Below are 14,559 nucleotides of genomic sequence, written 5' to 3'. Positions count from 1 at the left end.
CACAGAGGCCTGTGTATCAAGCATCTAATTCCTGTGCTGGGCTGTGCATTTTTTTTTTCAATACATGGAGGACAGAATCAGTTGGGGGAACAGTCACATTGTGTGGCCCTGAACCGGTTCTCAGGTCAGGGAGCGTCTCCTAATGACTTAAATGTGACGCCAGCAGCCAACAGAAGTGTCTCCAGACCCAGTGTCTCCCCCAGCAGGCAGGGAATGTCAGGTCCTCTAGGGTGAGAAGGGTTAATAACGCCAGGACCTGTCACAGCTCCAATGACTTATTGGCAATTCTCCAATTAGTTTTTTCTAATTCAAACCACTGAAACACTTCGGTTAACTACAAGTACTTTTTACATCTTGTATTAGCACTTTATCATATTAAGCTTTTGTGAAGAACATGTATATTTGACTGAAGCCATTTCACAGTGGCAGAGGGGGTCAAACATAGCACAGCATCAGTGTATCAAGTGTAGGTTATATATATATATATATATATATATATATACACACACACACACACACACACACATTACTGTACTCTAATATAAAATATATTTTGATTTGTTTAACACATTTTTGGTTACTACATGATTCCATATGTGTTATTTCATAGTGTTGAAGTCTACACCATTATTCTACAATGTAGAAAACAGTAAAAACAAAGAAACTCTGGAATGAGTAGGTGTGTCTAAACCTTTGTCTGGTACTGTAAATAAACAGCCAAAAAATATATGTGGGATTGGAAATTATGAGTGAGTGGCCGGAGAGAACATGACGGGAGCCAATAAGCCCTACTGGCATCAGTCCATGTTCTGGAGTGACCTGGGGCCTGAGGTAGGCAATGAGGCCATTGGGATATATATATATACAGTGCCTTGCGAAAGTATTCGGCCCCCTTGAACTTTGCGACCTTTTGCCACATTTCAGGCTTCAAACATAAAGATATAAAACTGTATTTTTTTGTGAAGAATCAACAACAAGTGGGACAGAACAGTTCAGTACAGTTAAGTACAGTTAATTCGTGCTCAACTCTAGTGTGCTCTACTGTGTACTGCACTGAATTCTACTGTACAGTGTACAGCTGTACTCTACAGTGCTGTACTATACTCTACACTACTGTACTCTACAGTGCTGTACTATACCCTACATTACTGTACTCTACACTGCTGTATTATACTCTACAGTGCTGTACTCTACAGTGCTGTACTCTACATTACTGTACTCTACAGTGATGTACTATACTCTACATTACTGTACTCTACACTACTGTATTTAACTCTACAGTGCTGTATTGTACTCTACAGTGCTGTATTGTACTCTACAGTGCTGTACTCTACCCTACATTACTATACTCTACAGTTCTGTATTATACTCTAGTGCTGTACTCTACATTACTGTACTCTACAGTGATGTACTATACTCTACATTACTGTACTCTACACTACTGTATTATACTCTACAGTGCTGTATTGTACTCTACAGTGCTGTATTACACTCTACAGTGCTGTATTGTACTCTACAGTGCTGTATTATACTCTACAGTGCTGTACTCTACCCTACATTACTATACTCTACAGTTCTGTATTATACTCTACATTACTGTACTGTCCAAACTTGTGAACCCAACGGTGGTTAGTGACTACTAGCCAATTCAAATGCAGAAATTTGAATATACACTATATATACAAAAGTATGTGGGCATCCCTTAAATTAGTGGATTCAGCTATTTCAGCCACACCCGTTGCTGACAGGTGTAGAAAATTGAGTACACAACCGTGCAATCTCCATAGACAAACATTGGCAGTAGAATGGCCTTGCAGAAGAGCTCAGTGACTTTCAACGTGGTACCTTTCCAACAGGTTGGTTCGTCACATTTCTGACCTGCTGGAGCTGCCCCCGGTCAACTGTAAGTGATGTTATTGTGAAGTGGAAACGTCTAGGAGCAACAACGGCTCAGCCTCGAAGTGGTAGGCCACACAAGCTCACAGAATGGGACCCGCTGAGTGCTAAAGCGCGTAAAAATAATTTGTCTTCGGTTGCAACCCCTCACTACCCAGTTCCAAACTGCCTATGGAAGAAGCATCAGCACAATAACTGTTCGTCGGGAGCTTCATGAAATGGGTTTCCATGGTCGAACAGCCACACACAAGCCTAAGATCACCATGCACAATGCCAAGTGTCGTGGGAGTGGTGTAAAGCTCGCCGCCATTGGACTCTGGAGCAGTAGAAACATGTTCTCTAGAGTGATGAATCACGCTTCACCATCTGGCAGTCCGACATACGAATATGGGTTTGGCGGATGCCAGGAGAACACTACCTGCCCCAATGCATAGTGCCAACTGTACAGTTTGGTGGAGGAGGAATAATGGTCTGGGGCTGTTTTTCATGGTTCGGGCTAAGCCCCATAGTTCCAGTGAAGGGAAATCTTAACACTACAGCATATAATGACATTCTAGACGATTCTGTGCTTCCAACTTTGTGGCAACAGTTTGGGGAAGGCCCTTTCCTGTTTCAGAAGGACAATGCGAGGCCTGTACAGAAATGGTTTATTGAGATCGGTGTGGAAGAACTTGACTGGCCTTTACAGAACCCTGACCTCAACCCCATCAAACACCTTTGGGATGAAGTGGAACTGCAAGCCAGACCTAATCCCCCAACATCAGTGCACGACCTCACTAATGCTCTTGTGGCTGAACGGTATGCTTTAACATGAGAAAAAAATACCAACTTTTGTCCGGAGCTCCTTGAATAACACTTTACACATTTAGCTGACGCTCTTATCCAGAGCGATTCGGGTTAAGTGCCTTGCTCAAGGGCACGTCGACAGATGTTTCAACTAGTCGGCTCACAGATTTGAACAAGTGACCTTTAGGTTACTGGCACAACTCTCTTAACTGATAGGCTATTATTATTAAGGCTTTAGCTATGGCATTGAGTAGCTTAAGATATGAAACAACAGCATCAGAATTATTTATTTACTCCTGTTCTAGCTAATCTAACTTTGTTTTCGGTCTCGCTGCTAAACATGCACATATATCCATATCATGCTACCTCTCAGCCTCCTCAGCACCTGCCTGCTTCACAGACACTGTATTTTCAACAAGAACAAAGTCCACTGTCCCCATTAACCCCTCCCACACACACACACACACACAGACAAAAACATACACACACATACACTACAATCTCTCCTCAAATCTGTACACAGTGCCGCCTACCTAATAACTCCCCCCCCCCCCCCCCCCCCGCCGCCTTCAGACAAGAAAAATACGGACCTTCTGAGAAATGGACAAACATCAGACAACGTGTGTGTGATTCTCTGATGTGACCCCCTCTTGCCCCTTCATTTATCTGACCGTTGCCCCCAACAAACTACGCCTACTGAACAACACTAAATGAGAAAAGATAAGTCAATGTATTAACCCCCCCTGACATTGCATATGTTCCATAGAAGAACATGATCATCCTATTGAAACGCCTTCTTCAACAACAACCACTCTAGTGTTAATGTGGAAATGTAAATTATACACTGTCCTGCTGCGTGTTTTTACTTCTGGTTCTCTTCTACCCAGAGGCCAAGTGAGCAGTGAGCACTCAGCACTGATCTGAATTCATTTAGATAGTGTACTTACTAACTAAAGTATACAGACAGGGGCCTTGCCTCCAACTACCCTCTTCCCACTACACACTGTGTGACTGCACAGCGCTGCCACAGAATTAGAGATGGTAGAAATAATTACCTTCGTATTAACCAGAGGAAAATGTCAAGCTTAAAGGGATAGTTCATGCAAAATCTATATTTGGGTCAAATTACCCTTACCTTCAGTTGTCTGAAGGCCCACGGATTAGTATATTAGCTAATTAGATTTCATGAATGGAAACAGCGAAACCGATGTTAGTAAAGCCGCAAGCCCGAAACTTCGTCCAAAACACTTCAAACTAGGTTTGGTAGTGTTGATACTCAATGAATCTGTTCATGGTTTCTTCACAGCTGTGGTGTAAAGTACTTAATAAGTAAAACATACTTTAAAGTACTACTTATTTTGGCTATTTGTGCTTTACAATTTATATTTTTGACAACTTTTACTCCCCAACATTCATAAAAAAAAGAATGTAGTTTTTGCTCCATACATTTTCCCTGACACCTAAAAGTACTCGTTACATTTTGAATGCTTAGCAGGACAGGAAAATGGTCCAATTCACACACTTATCAAGAGAACATCTCTGGTCATCCTTACTGCCTGTGATCTGGTAGACTTACAAAACACAAATGCATCTTGTGTAAATGATGTCTGAGTGTTGGAGTGTGCCCCTGGCTATCCGTAAATTTGCTTAAAGGCTTAAATGATTTATACTTTTACTTTTGATATTTAACTATATTTTAGCAATTACATTTACTGCTGATACTTGAGTATATTTAGAACCAAATACTTTTTGACTTTTACTCAAGTAGTATTTTACTGGGTGACTCACTTTTACTTGAGTCATTTCCATTAAAAGGTATCTTTACTTTTACTCAAGGATGACAACTGGATATTGTTTTGACCACTGCTTCCCAGTGAGAATGTTCTTATTTTTTTAATTGTTTGAAAATTCTAATCTCTCTGATACCATGCTTACCGGTCAGTTTAGTTCACATCTGGAAATCAAGCCTCATCTGCCCCAGAGGGACAATATCATTGTCACGGTCTTCCTCCTCTTCATCTGAAGAGGAGAGGCGAGAAGGATCGGAGGACCAAAATGCGGCGTCGTATGTGTTCATGATAAATATTTAATTAAAGATAGTACTGAACACAAAAACAATAAACAAATAAGGACCGTGACGTTATCATAAGGACTGTGCTGACACAAGCAACTAACATAGACAATCACCCACCAACAAACAGTGAAACCCAGGCTACCTAAGTATGATTCTCAATCAGAGACAACTAATGGCACCTGCCTCTGATTGAGAACCATACTAGGCCGAAACATAGAAATCCCAAAATCATAGAAAAACAAACAGACTGCCCACCCCAACTCACGCCCTGACCATTCTAAATAACGACAAAAACAACAGAAATAAAGGTCAGAACGTGACAGGAACACTGGAAGACACATACAGATGCTGTGGTTACGCAGGGAAATAGTTCCATTTCCAAATTGCAGCGTTTATTTCAGCATTATGCATGTAAAAAAAAAAAAATAATAATAATAATAATAATAATTGGAGAAAGTGTCGGTTTGCAGTGCAGCTTTGCTAACATCGGTTCGGGTTGTTTCCATTCTTGAACTCTGACGATGCTAATACGCTAACTCCAGGCTGTAGCCAGTAGCAAATAACGGATTACTGTGGATACCGGTCACCACGGGCCTTCAGACAGGGTAGTTTTACTCAAATATAGATTTTTCATGAACTATCCCTTTAAACTTGACATTTTCTCTTTTTGATTAATGTGAAAGCAACTATTTCTACCATCTCTAATTCTGTACAGCGCTGTGCGTTCACACAGGGTGTCATGGGAAGAGTGTAGTTGGAGGCTAGATCCTGTCTGTATACTGTAGCATTGGGCCAGTAAATGAATGGTCGCTGGTTTGAATACCCGAAATCTGTCGATGTACCCTTGAAACAAGGCACATAAATCTTCATTTGCTCCAGGGGCGCCGTACTTCTATAGCTGACCGTTGTAAAAACAACACATATCACTGCACCTTTCCGGTGTATGTGACAGTAAAACCGTTTTTTAAAAACTAAGAAAATGAATTCTGATCAGTGCTGAGTGCTCAGTGCTCCCTCTGGGTAGGGAAGAACTAGGAGAAAAAACACCCAGCATGACAGTGTAGAATTTACAACGCCACACATTAACACACGCATCTTTGATTGTCTCGTTAGAGTAAAAACATAATGTTCAAATTCATTAATACAACGTTTCTTCAGACTATAATTACAATTTGTGGGTAATTTCCTTGACTGATAAGTCATGCACAGTACATTGGAGGGGTTAAAGATGGAGAGTGGACTAAAATAAATCTACTTGATTCTCTCATTCTGAATACATGTGGATTTCCATTGGCTTTCAGGGGCACAAAGGCTGTCCAGTGAATTGAACATGTTCAAATTCTGACAAGACTAAATAAGCTCAGTACAGCATGTTCATTAACACCAGCTGTACCAGTGGAGGCTGGTGGGAGGAGCTATAGGAGGACCGGCTCATTGTAATATCTGGAATGGAATTAATGGAACTGAGTAAAACATGTGGTTTCCGTACATTTGATGTGTTTGATACCGTTAAATTAATTCCATTCCAGCCATTACAATAAGCCGGTCCTCCTATAGCTCCTCCCACCAGCCTCCAGTGAGCTGTACAGTGTAATACAATCTGGACAAGGCCATTCTGAATAGAGAGTATGTTCATTTGCAACACGTCAAGTTGATTCACCATCCCGTCCAAAAAAAGTGACCAACTTTATCCATCTTGAGGAATTTTAAGTCCCTAAAATATCTTAAAAATGCAATCCGTCAGCCTAAAAGCATACAGTTAAAATATTTATCTGGCTTAAAAAGCATATCCGCTATCACTTGACTTGTCTATGAAAAGGAAATATCATAAAAAAAGGTTCAGCCCGAAATGTTCAATAATCCCAGCGGAGGGGCAGCAGCTAAGGAGCCAGACCGGGAGAACCAGACCGAAATGTTCAATAATCCCAGTGGAGGGGCAGCAGCTAAGGAGCCAGACCGGGAGAACCAGACCGAAATGTTCAATAATCCCAGTGGAGGGGCAGCAGACCGGGAGAACCAGACCGAAATGTTCAATAATCCCAGTGGAGGGGCAGCAGACCGGGAGAACCAGACCGAAATGTTCAATAATCCCAGCGGAGGGGTAGCAGCTAAGGAGCCAGACCGGGAGAACCAGACCGAAATGTTCAATAATCCCAGTGGAGGGGCAGCAGACCGGGAGAACCAGACCGAAATGTTCAATAATCCCAGCGGAGGGGTAGCAGCTAAGGAGCCAGACCGGGAGAACCAGAAATCAATGTTTGTTGAGGAGTTATTTAGAACTGGATAATTGATTGCACTCGTATTAATTTAGACTACAGTATGTTTCAATTCCCTTCAAGGAAACACTTGACTGGCCAGAAATACAACAGTTTATATCAGCCGTCTAGCATGAGAGCTACTTAAAAAATGAAATGTTTTTTAATTTTATTTTTATGCTTACATTCTTCTCTTCTACCCTGCAACTCTTCCCTGGGTCCTTGGTGTACAAGATACATGTTTTCTGTTTTCTTTTACCTGGTAAAATGATGGTTAATAAACAACTATTTGGGGCGGCAGGGTAGCCTAGTGGTTAGAGCATTAGGCTAGGCCGAAAGGTTGCAAGTTCAAATCCCCGAGCTGACAAGGTACAAAAACTGTCGTTCTGCCCCTGAACAGGCAGTTAACCCACTGTTCCTAGGCCGTCATTGAAAATAAGAATTTGTTCTTAACTGACTTGCCTGGTAAAATTTAAAAAATTTACCTGACATCTGTGTTCATTCTTTGTTTTTTTTCTACTCTCAATGTTACAATTATACATAGAAGAGTAAACAACCAACATGGATGTGCTGAGTCCATGTCCATGCTGAAATCACATCAGAAGATGACTCATTTCGATTTTTGAGCGTAATTCCCCTTTAATTGCGCAACGTGGAACGTGCCGGTCTGGCGGTGTTTCTGCTGTTAGGCCTACTGCTGCAGCACACGTCATGGCAGAGCTTGCAAAACAATCGCCACCCAATTTATAAAAAATAATCATGGTATTGTTTTGTCAGAGAAAGCCTACTTCGCAGTTAATATTTAATTGATAAGGTTGTGGAAGAAAGTCATTTATATTAATCCGACTATACTGTGCAATTTAATCGCATTATTGTTTGCATGTAACCGTACGTACAGGGTGATTGTCACGCCCTGGCCATAGAGACGCTTTTATTCTCTATTTTGGTTAGGCCAGGGTGTGACTAGGGTGGGCATTCTATGTTCTGTATTTCTTTGTTGTTTGGCCGGGTGTGGTTCTCAATCAGAGGCAGCTGTCTATCGTTGTCTCTGATTGAGAACCATACTTAGGTAGTTTTTTTCCCACATGGGTTTTTGTGGGTAGTTGATTTCTGTTTGGTGTTTTTCACCTTTCAGGACTGTTTCGGTTATTCCCTTTGTTATTTTTGTATTTAGTGTTCAGTGTCAATAAACAAACATGAACACGTACCAGGCTGAACCTTGGTCTTCACCTTCTTCCACCAACAGCCGTTACAGTGATAGACAAACGCGCGCACCAAACAGACGGGCAATATTGCTGGAAATTAACTGGCACATAGTGTTCCGTTTGGCTTTTTAATCCAATAGTGGCTAACCAGAGGTGGGATAATGTCAATGTGGCTTTGATTGGATAGTAGCCGGAAGTTTTATGTTTGACAGTTGCAATGGAACACATGAAAAAAATGCATGTAGCCTTTCAGCATTGATTGGCAAGACACTCATAAGTGGGCTGCGAGCTACTGGTAACTTGCGATCTACATGTTGGAGACCCCTGGTTTATATAATAACTTAGCCTCTTTTAGGTAATGTCTGAGTTCAAAATGTCTAAGACGATATTCCATTGCCAAAACAGGCTAAATTGACAGACCTAAAATGTACAGTCTAACAAGGTGTGTGCTAAAAACATATTTTAATAGCATGAATACTGCAATTATTTAATGAGATACTATCTGGAGAGGGGAAAAAAATAGTTTGTTGAGCATTGAAGATTGTATTTATTTTGCAAGGACTGTTATCAGCAGTCAAATCGAATCAGGCTGTATTTAATATCTGCTCTGTTGCGTCAAGACCTCTCCTTCGTGCTTTACCAAACCAAGACAGATAGGGCGTTGAAGGCAACACGGGCGTTGAAGGGAACACGGGCGTTGAAGGGAACACGGGCGTTGAAGGGAACACGGGCGTTGAACACTACGCAAAAATATATAAGTATTCATAAGAGCAGGAGAAGCTAATCCACCTCCTCCCAAGTACTAATAAGCCAATATATTATGTTGAAGCCAAGGGCAGAGCTGGTCGACTCGATCCAAACAAATTAACACATGAATTAAACAGCAGCACAAGGGACAAAGATTCAGTAAAGCACTGTATGTACAGTAGATAAATGGGTCAGCCGTGTAGACATGTAAACGGTGAGAGGTCAGGCGGAGACAAAGTGGGCCTTTAGATCTCACACACAGGAAAACACCAGGTCACCATGTCTATCAACAAATGGGAGCTCATTCTGGCACTACCTTCTGTACTAATACATTCAGGATATTGAACAAACCCTATATCTCTTAATCCTCTAATCTGCACAAACCAGGGAATTTGATGCCTGCATTGGTCAGGCTGGGGATTCAAAGGCCACACGGATAACACATGTACATCACATGTACAACATACACACCCCCCCCCCTCCCTCCCCCACAGAGATCTCCACATGCACACAATGCCAATATCTTCAGCTGTGATTTATGGAAAGCTGTCATGCTGATGTGACTGCAATGGAATATGCTGGTTGAGTGATGAGGCACAGGTGTAGCATGGACGATAGTATCTGACATACTGTTGCCATCTTCATCAGTGTGAGCAGAAGACAGAGCAGGATAACTAATCAACCAATGCACTGCTGTGTGTATCATATGAGTGGCTAATCAACCAATGAACTGCTGTGTGCATGAGTGACTAATCAACCAATGAACTGCTGTGTGTATCATATGAGTGGCTAATCAACCAATGAACTGCTGTGTGCATGAGTGACTAATCAACCAATGCACTGCTGTGTGTATCATATGAGTGACTAATCAACCAATGAACTGCTGTGTGTATCATATGAGTGACTAATCAACCAATACACTGCTGTGTGCATCATACGAGTGACTAATCAACCAATACACTGCTGTGTGCATCATACGACTGTGGACTAGAGTCACTACACTACTTAATTCCAGAGGTCTATGTAGCTTATAAAATTAAAATATGCAGAACTAATTTGAATATGAATTTGTGGATGTAAAGACTTGTCGCTTGGTCAAGAGAAAGATAACACCATTTGTGGTAATCGTATTGTTTACATTAAAAGGAGTTGTCACTCCTATGCAAAGCTTAGTTTGTGACCAGGACCAGCATATTATGACTGTGTGTTCTAACGGCTTAAAGGGGTGGCTAGAGTGGAGTGTGTGGAGTGCTGCTGCTCTTTTCCAAGGTGGGATATGCCCAGTGAGTCGTGGCAGAGGGCTGACACCGTATGATGGAGCTCAGCCCAGGAGCACAGACCACCAGCTCTCAATCACCATAGGGGGGGGGGGACGTGAAATCTCATCTGAGCAAGTGCCAAGAAGAGGTGGGGTGGGGTGGGGGGGGTGTAAGGATTAATGTGGAAGCTCCCTTTATGTAATCCTCTTGTTTTCTTGGCGATAAAGCACTACAGAGATGTTGTTGGGCTTGGATTACCCCTTTAAGAGCTCTGACTGGACTTCAGCACTGCACTGCAAGTTGGACAGCTGTTATGATTAATGTTCCCCATGCTTGTGATAACTGGCTGGTATCATTCAACCTCAAAAAACCTATTACTTGATGACACTGGCACAAAGCTGACACTGGGCTGATGAACAGTAATAGAGTCATTTCAGATTGCCATAGACAGTGTGTAGTAAACACAAACTGGAAAGGTTACCTGAACTACTCTTCATTGATCTCTGAAATGTAGGAGACTGGATCTAAACCGAATTCCTTAAATGTCCAATGTATTGGTAAATACTGAACTCCTTTATAGTGGAAAGGTTCTGCTGACTTGTGTGTCCTTGATTCACTGGGGACAGTTTGTTTAAATACAATATCATGTACCTGGGAAAAAAAAAGAACGAGTGGACTGGACACAAATGATCTTGACAGAGCACATTCACACAGAACTAAACTTATTCAGACATCACGTGATGGGGCTATTGACGTTCAATGGAACGGAACCATCTGCTCTGGGCAGTAAACACATGAATGGCTGTGGAGAGAGAGGATTGTGTTTCTGGATATAGATGGCGATTGAACTCGTAAAATGACTGTAGGTTGTTTACAATCAATATCGGAGAAAAAAATTAAATAAAGTGAGAATAGTAGATTCCATTGAAAGTTGAGAGGGAGTAAAAAACAGTGACCTTGGTAAATAGACCTGGGTCTTCATGATTGTGGTGCAAGAACGCAGCATGAATCACAAACGCTCAGAGACATGACAGGGAGTCGTTCGCTTGGTCAATGGCCCTGTGGGGCTACTCACGATTTAGTCCCGTTAAACCAATACAGAATGGTGAAATATATACGACTGAAAGGCTTCGTCCACTTATTCGGGTTTTCTTGGGCACGTGTACACAAAGTTGACAGGGAGTGCGACATTGAACTGCTATTGAGTTTCTCCGCATCATAATAACCTGCCCCATCGGCACCACACTGTCCAAGTCTGCTAGGCTGATAAGCGCATTCCTATACATTTGAGACACTAAGAACGCTGTCAGTCACGATAAAATAAAAAAAAAGCATAACATTACAAATCATCTTGGTCCCAGCAAGCTATATTTAGAAAGTATAAGCAAGAGTCTTTCTTACCTTTTTTTTTTTAGAAAATACGTGCTTTGTTTCACTGCGTCGTTCTGTCACAGCATCAGCATGAATAACTTTAGTCCCCTCGGAAACACGCGGTCCTGTCGTGAGTGTTTATTTCGCTTCGTTGCTTTCAGTAAAATGCAGCTTTTTTTTATGAGAGTAAAGGATAGAGAAGCAGAAAATAATCTTTAACGTATTAATGACTACCAACGACTCACTCTGATGAATGGGCTTGTAGACATGGGCGGATAAGGTATAAGAACAGTCAGTATTCGGGCTTCCCTAGTAAACAAACGCACGCGAGGTTAAGCGTCAACCTATTCTTCACCGCGAGCCCGCATGAGCCGCATAGAGCTAAAAGCAGGTTGGAATCTACCATCCTCAGCGGAGAGGGTCGATCTACTGTATGGGCTATATAGCCCAGAGATGCATTGACATATATCTAATAATTGGAATGTCTCTCTTACTTACTGAAGAAGCATAGGCCTATACTTGTTTTTCGATCAAAGTAAAATATATATTTGCAGTCCTGAGTCCTGACTATTGGCAACATAAGCATTTTTTCTATTTACTTCCTATAATTCAGGACATTATCATCTAGATCAGAATTTCCCAAACATCTCCCGTTACCCCCATCCGTTCCCCTTATTTGATTTATTCCAATAATTGCACGCCTGATTCAACTAGTCAACTAATCACTAAACCCACGCTCAGTAGACGCAGTTGTGCTAGCACTACTGCACTGGACTTGATCAAACAAGTCAAACGACAGGACTTCGGTTAAGAGACCAGATACCACAGGGTCAATTGGTAGCGCATGGCGCTTGCAACGCCAGGGTTGTGGGTTCGATTCCCATGGGGGACCATTGCAAACATGTATGCGCTATCTACTGTAAATCGCTTTACTGGCAAATGTCTATTTTTTTGTATACATAATCAACACAATCAGGTTTGGAGCAGGAGTGTGATGTGTTCAGGGCAATGTTTAGAACAGAGCAGAAACATCACCTTAAACTGTCAAATTAGCGCCAATGTTAAAAAAAAAACAACAGAAAAATAACATCCTCCATTTTTTTCTGGAAGACTATTGCTAAAACTCCCTGTCTCGACCTTGATAGTGACAGATTGTATTAATTTTGCACACAGTAGAGATACATGCGAAAACGAATATATCACAGGTTTAATAAATGCATTAAATTGAACAAAGGCATTACAGAGATATTGATTTAAATGATTCATAAAGAGAGGGGAGGGAGGTCCTTTGGCTTTACTGCAGGATCATAAATAATGGACGCTCTTAACTCCCACTGATCAATATTCTCTTCAATTTTGTAACAAAATGCACAATTAATATGTCCACCATAAGGATTCCTGTCAGTGTGTCCATGAAGTATTGCAATTTAACTACCCCCTTCTTTTCTATTTTCTATCCGGGATTGCATTAGTGTTTACAGAGGGATATTAGATGACATAGATAAACTTGTATCACTTATAATTACTGAAAGATGAAAACAAATACTAACTTATTTAAAGTAATATGCCAGGGATAGATGTCCTTGAAGAGTGGATAAACTGTGGGATTAATGGATAGGCATGGATAGGCATATTTAAATTCTCATTGGAGTAACAAAACAAAAAATCAAAATCATTAATGAGATTTTAATAGGCCCCAAAATTTAAACCAAAAATAATTGCTTTTTTACTGGTCAGGTCAGTAATCAGGGTTGCATTGGAAGCTCTTAGTTTGCCTTTTATGCTGTATTCTTTGACTGATTGTTTGTGTTGCAGACAACAAATTACTGCTATCTTATTAGCAATCCATGCCTTACGGCCAATTGGCCACACAGACGAATGCACAGTCATTCCACCCTCTAATTAAAATGGTGACAACGAAAAATATCAAGTCTGTATTTTGCTTTTCTTTTCAATTAAGCTCAGATCACATAGGGCCAAGAGGGGTGATGGCCGCCATGTGGCGTTTTTAACAAGCGTGTTAGAAGCAAATCAGTGTCTGTCCAGGATGTTATTAAAATTGTTGTCGCACTGTCAGAGATTAGCAGTTGTGGTTTAAGCACATCGGGGCGGCAAATGTCTCCATGGACAATCGTCATCACGAGGATAGATCATCTCAATGTGGTCCGATGACCTGAGGCGCAGTAATGCAGATAAGAGGCAGGACAGATTAACAGGAGGGACAGAGAGGTATGAGGGTTACAGGCTCCGGGTAGGGGGAGATCATTTTCCCTCCAAGGTGGAAGTCACTTCAAAGTTTTGATGTTCTGCCCACCTTTATCTCACACTCACAGGTCAAACTGGTTTATTGTAGGTCAGCTGGACATACAGTGCATTTGGAAAGTATTCAGACCCCTTGACTTTTTCCACATATTGATACGTTACAGCCTTATTTTAAAATCGATTCAATTGTTGTTTTTCCTCATCAATCTACATACAATACCTGGGAAAGGGTACTAAAACATTTAGGCAGCATAGAAGGTCCCCAAGAACACAGTGGCCTCCAATATTCTTAAATGGAAGAAATTTGGAACCACCATGACTCTTCCTAGAGCTGGCCACCCGACCAAACTGAGCAATCAGGGAGAAGGGCCTTGGTCAGGGAGGTGACCAATAACCCGATGGTCACTCTGACAGAGCTCCAGAGTTCCTCTTTGGAGATGGGAGAAACTTCCAGAAGGACAACCATCTCTGCAGGACTCCACCAGTCAGGCCTTTATGGTAGAGTGGCCAGATGGAAGCCAATCCTCAGTAAAAGGCACATGACAGCACGCTTGGAGTTTGGCACCTAAAGAAGGCACTCCTCAGTAAAAAGAAACAAGATTCTCTGGTCTGATGAAACCAAGACGGAACTCTTTGGCCTGAATGCCAAGCGTCACGTCTGGAGAAAACCTGGCACCATCCCTACGGTGAAGCATGGTCGTGGC

General features: G+C 41.7%; 1 protein-coding gene across 1 annotated transcript in view; it reads right to left on the bottom strand.

Moving 5' to 3' along the window:
• Window positions 1-11,991, bottom strand: part of LOC110533321 (teneurin-2-like) — a 132,879-nt gene extending 120,888 nt beyond the window's left edge. Inside the window, exon 1 of the mRNA XM_021617428.2 lies at window positions 11,624-11,991. The gene's annotated coding sequence lies outside the window, so the exon portion shown is untranslated. The remainder of the gene's footprint in view (window positions 1-11,623) is intronic.
• Window positions 11,992-14,559: the final 2,568 nt, after the last annotated feature.

This window comes from Oncorhynchus mykiss, chromosome 10, assembly GCF_013265735.2.
Source record: "Oncorhynchus mykiss isolate Arlee chromosome 10, USDA_OmykA_1.1, whole genome shotgun sequence".
In the NCBI taxonomy this organism is placed as follows: domain Eukaryota; kingdom Metazoa; phylum Chordata; class Actinopteri; order Salmoniformes; family Salmonidae; genus Oncorhynchus; species Oncorhynchus mykiss.
Note: the sequence above shows the minus strand (reverse complement) of the source record. Positions and strands in the feature narration are given on the sequence as shown.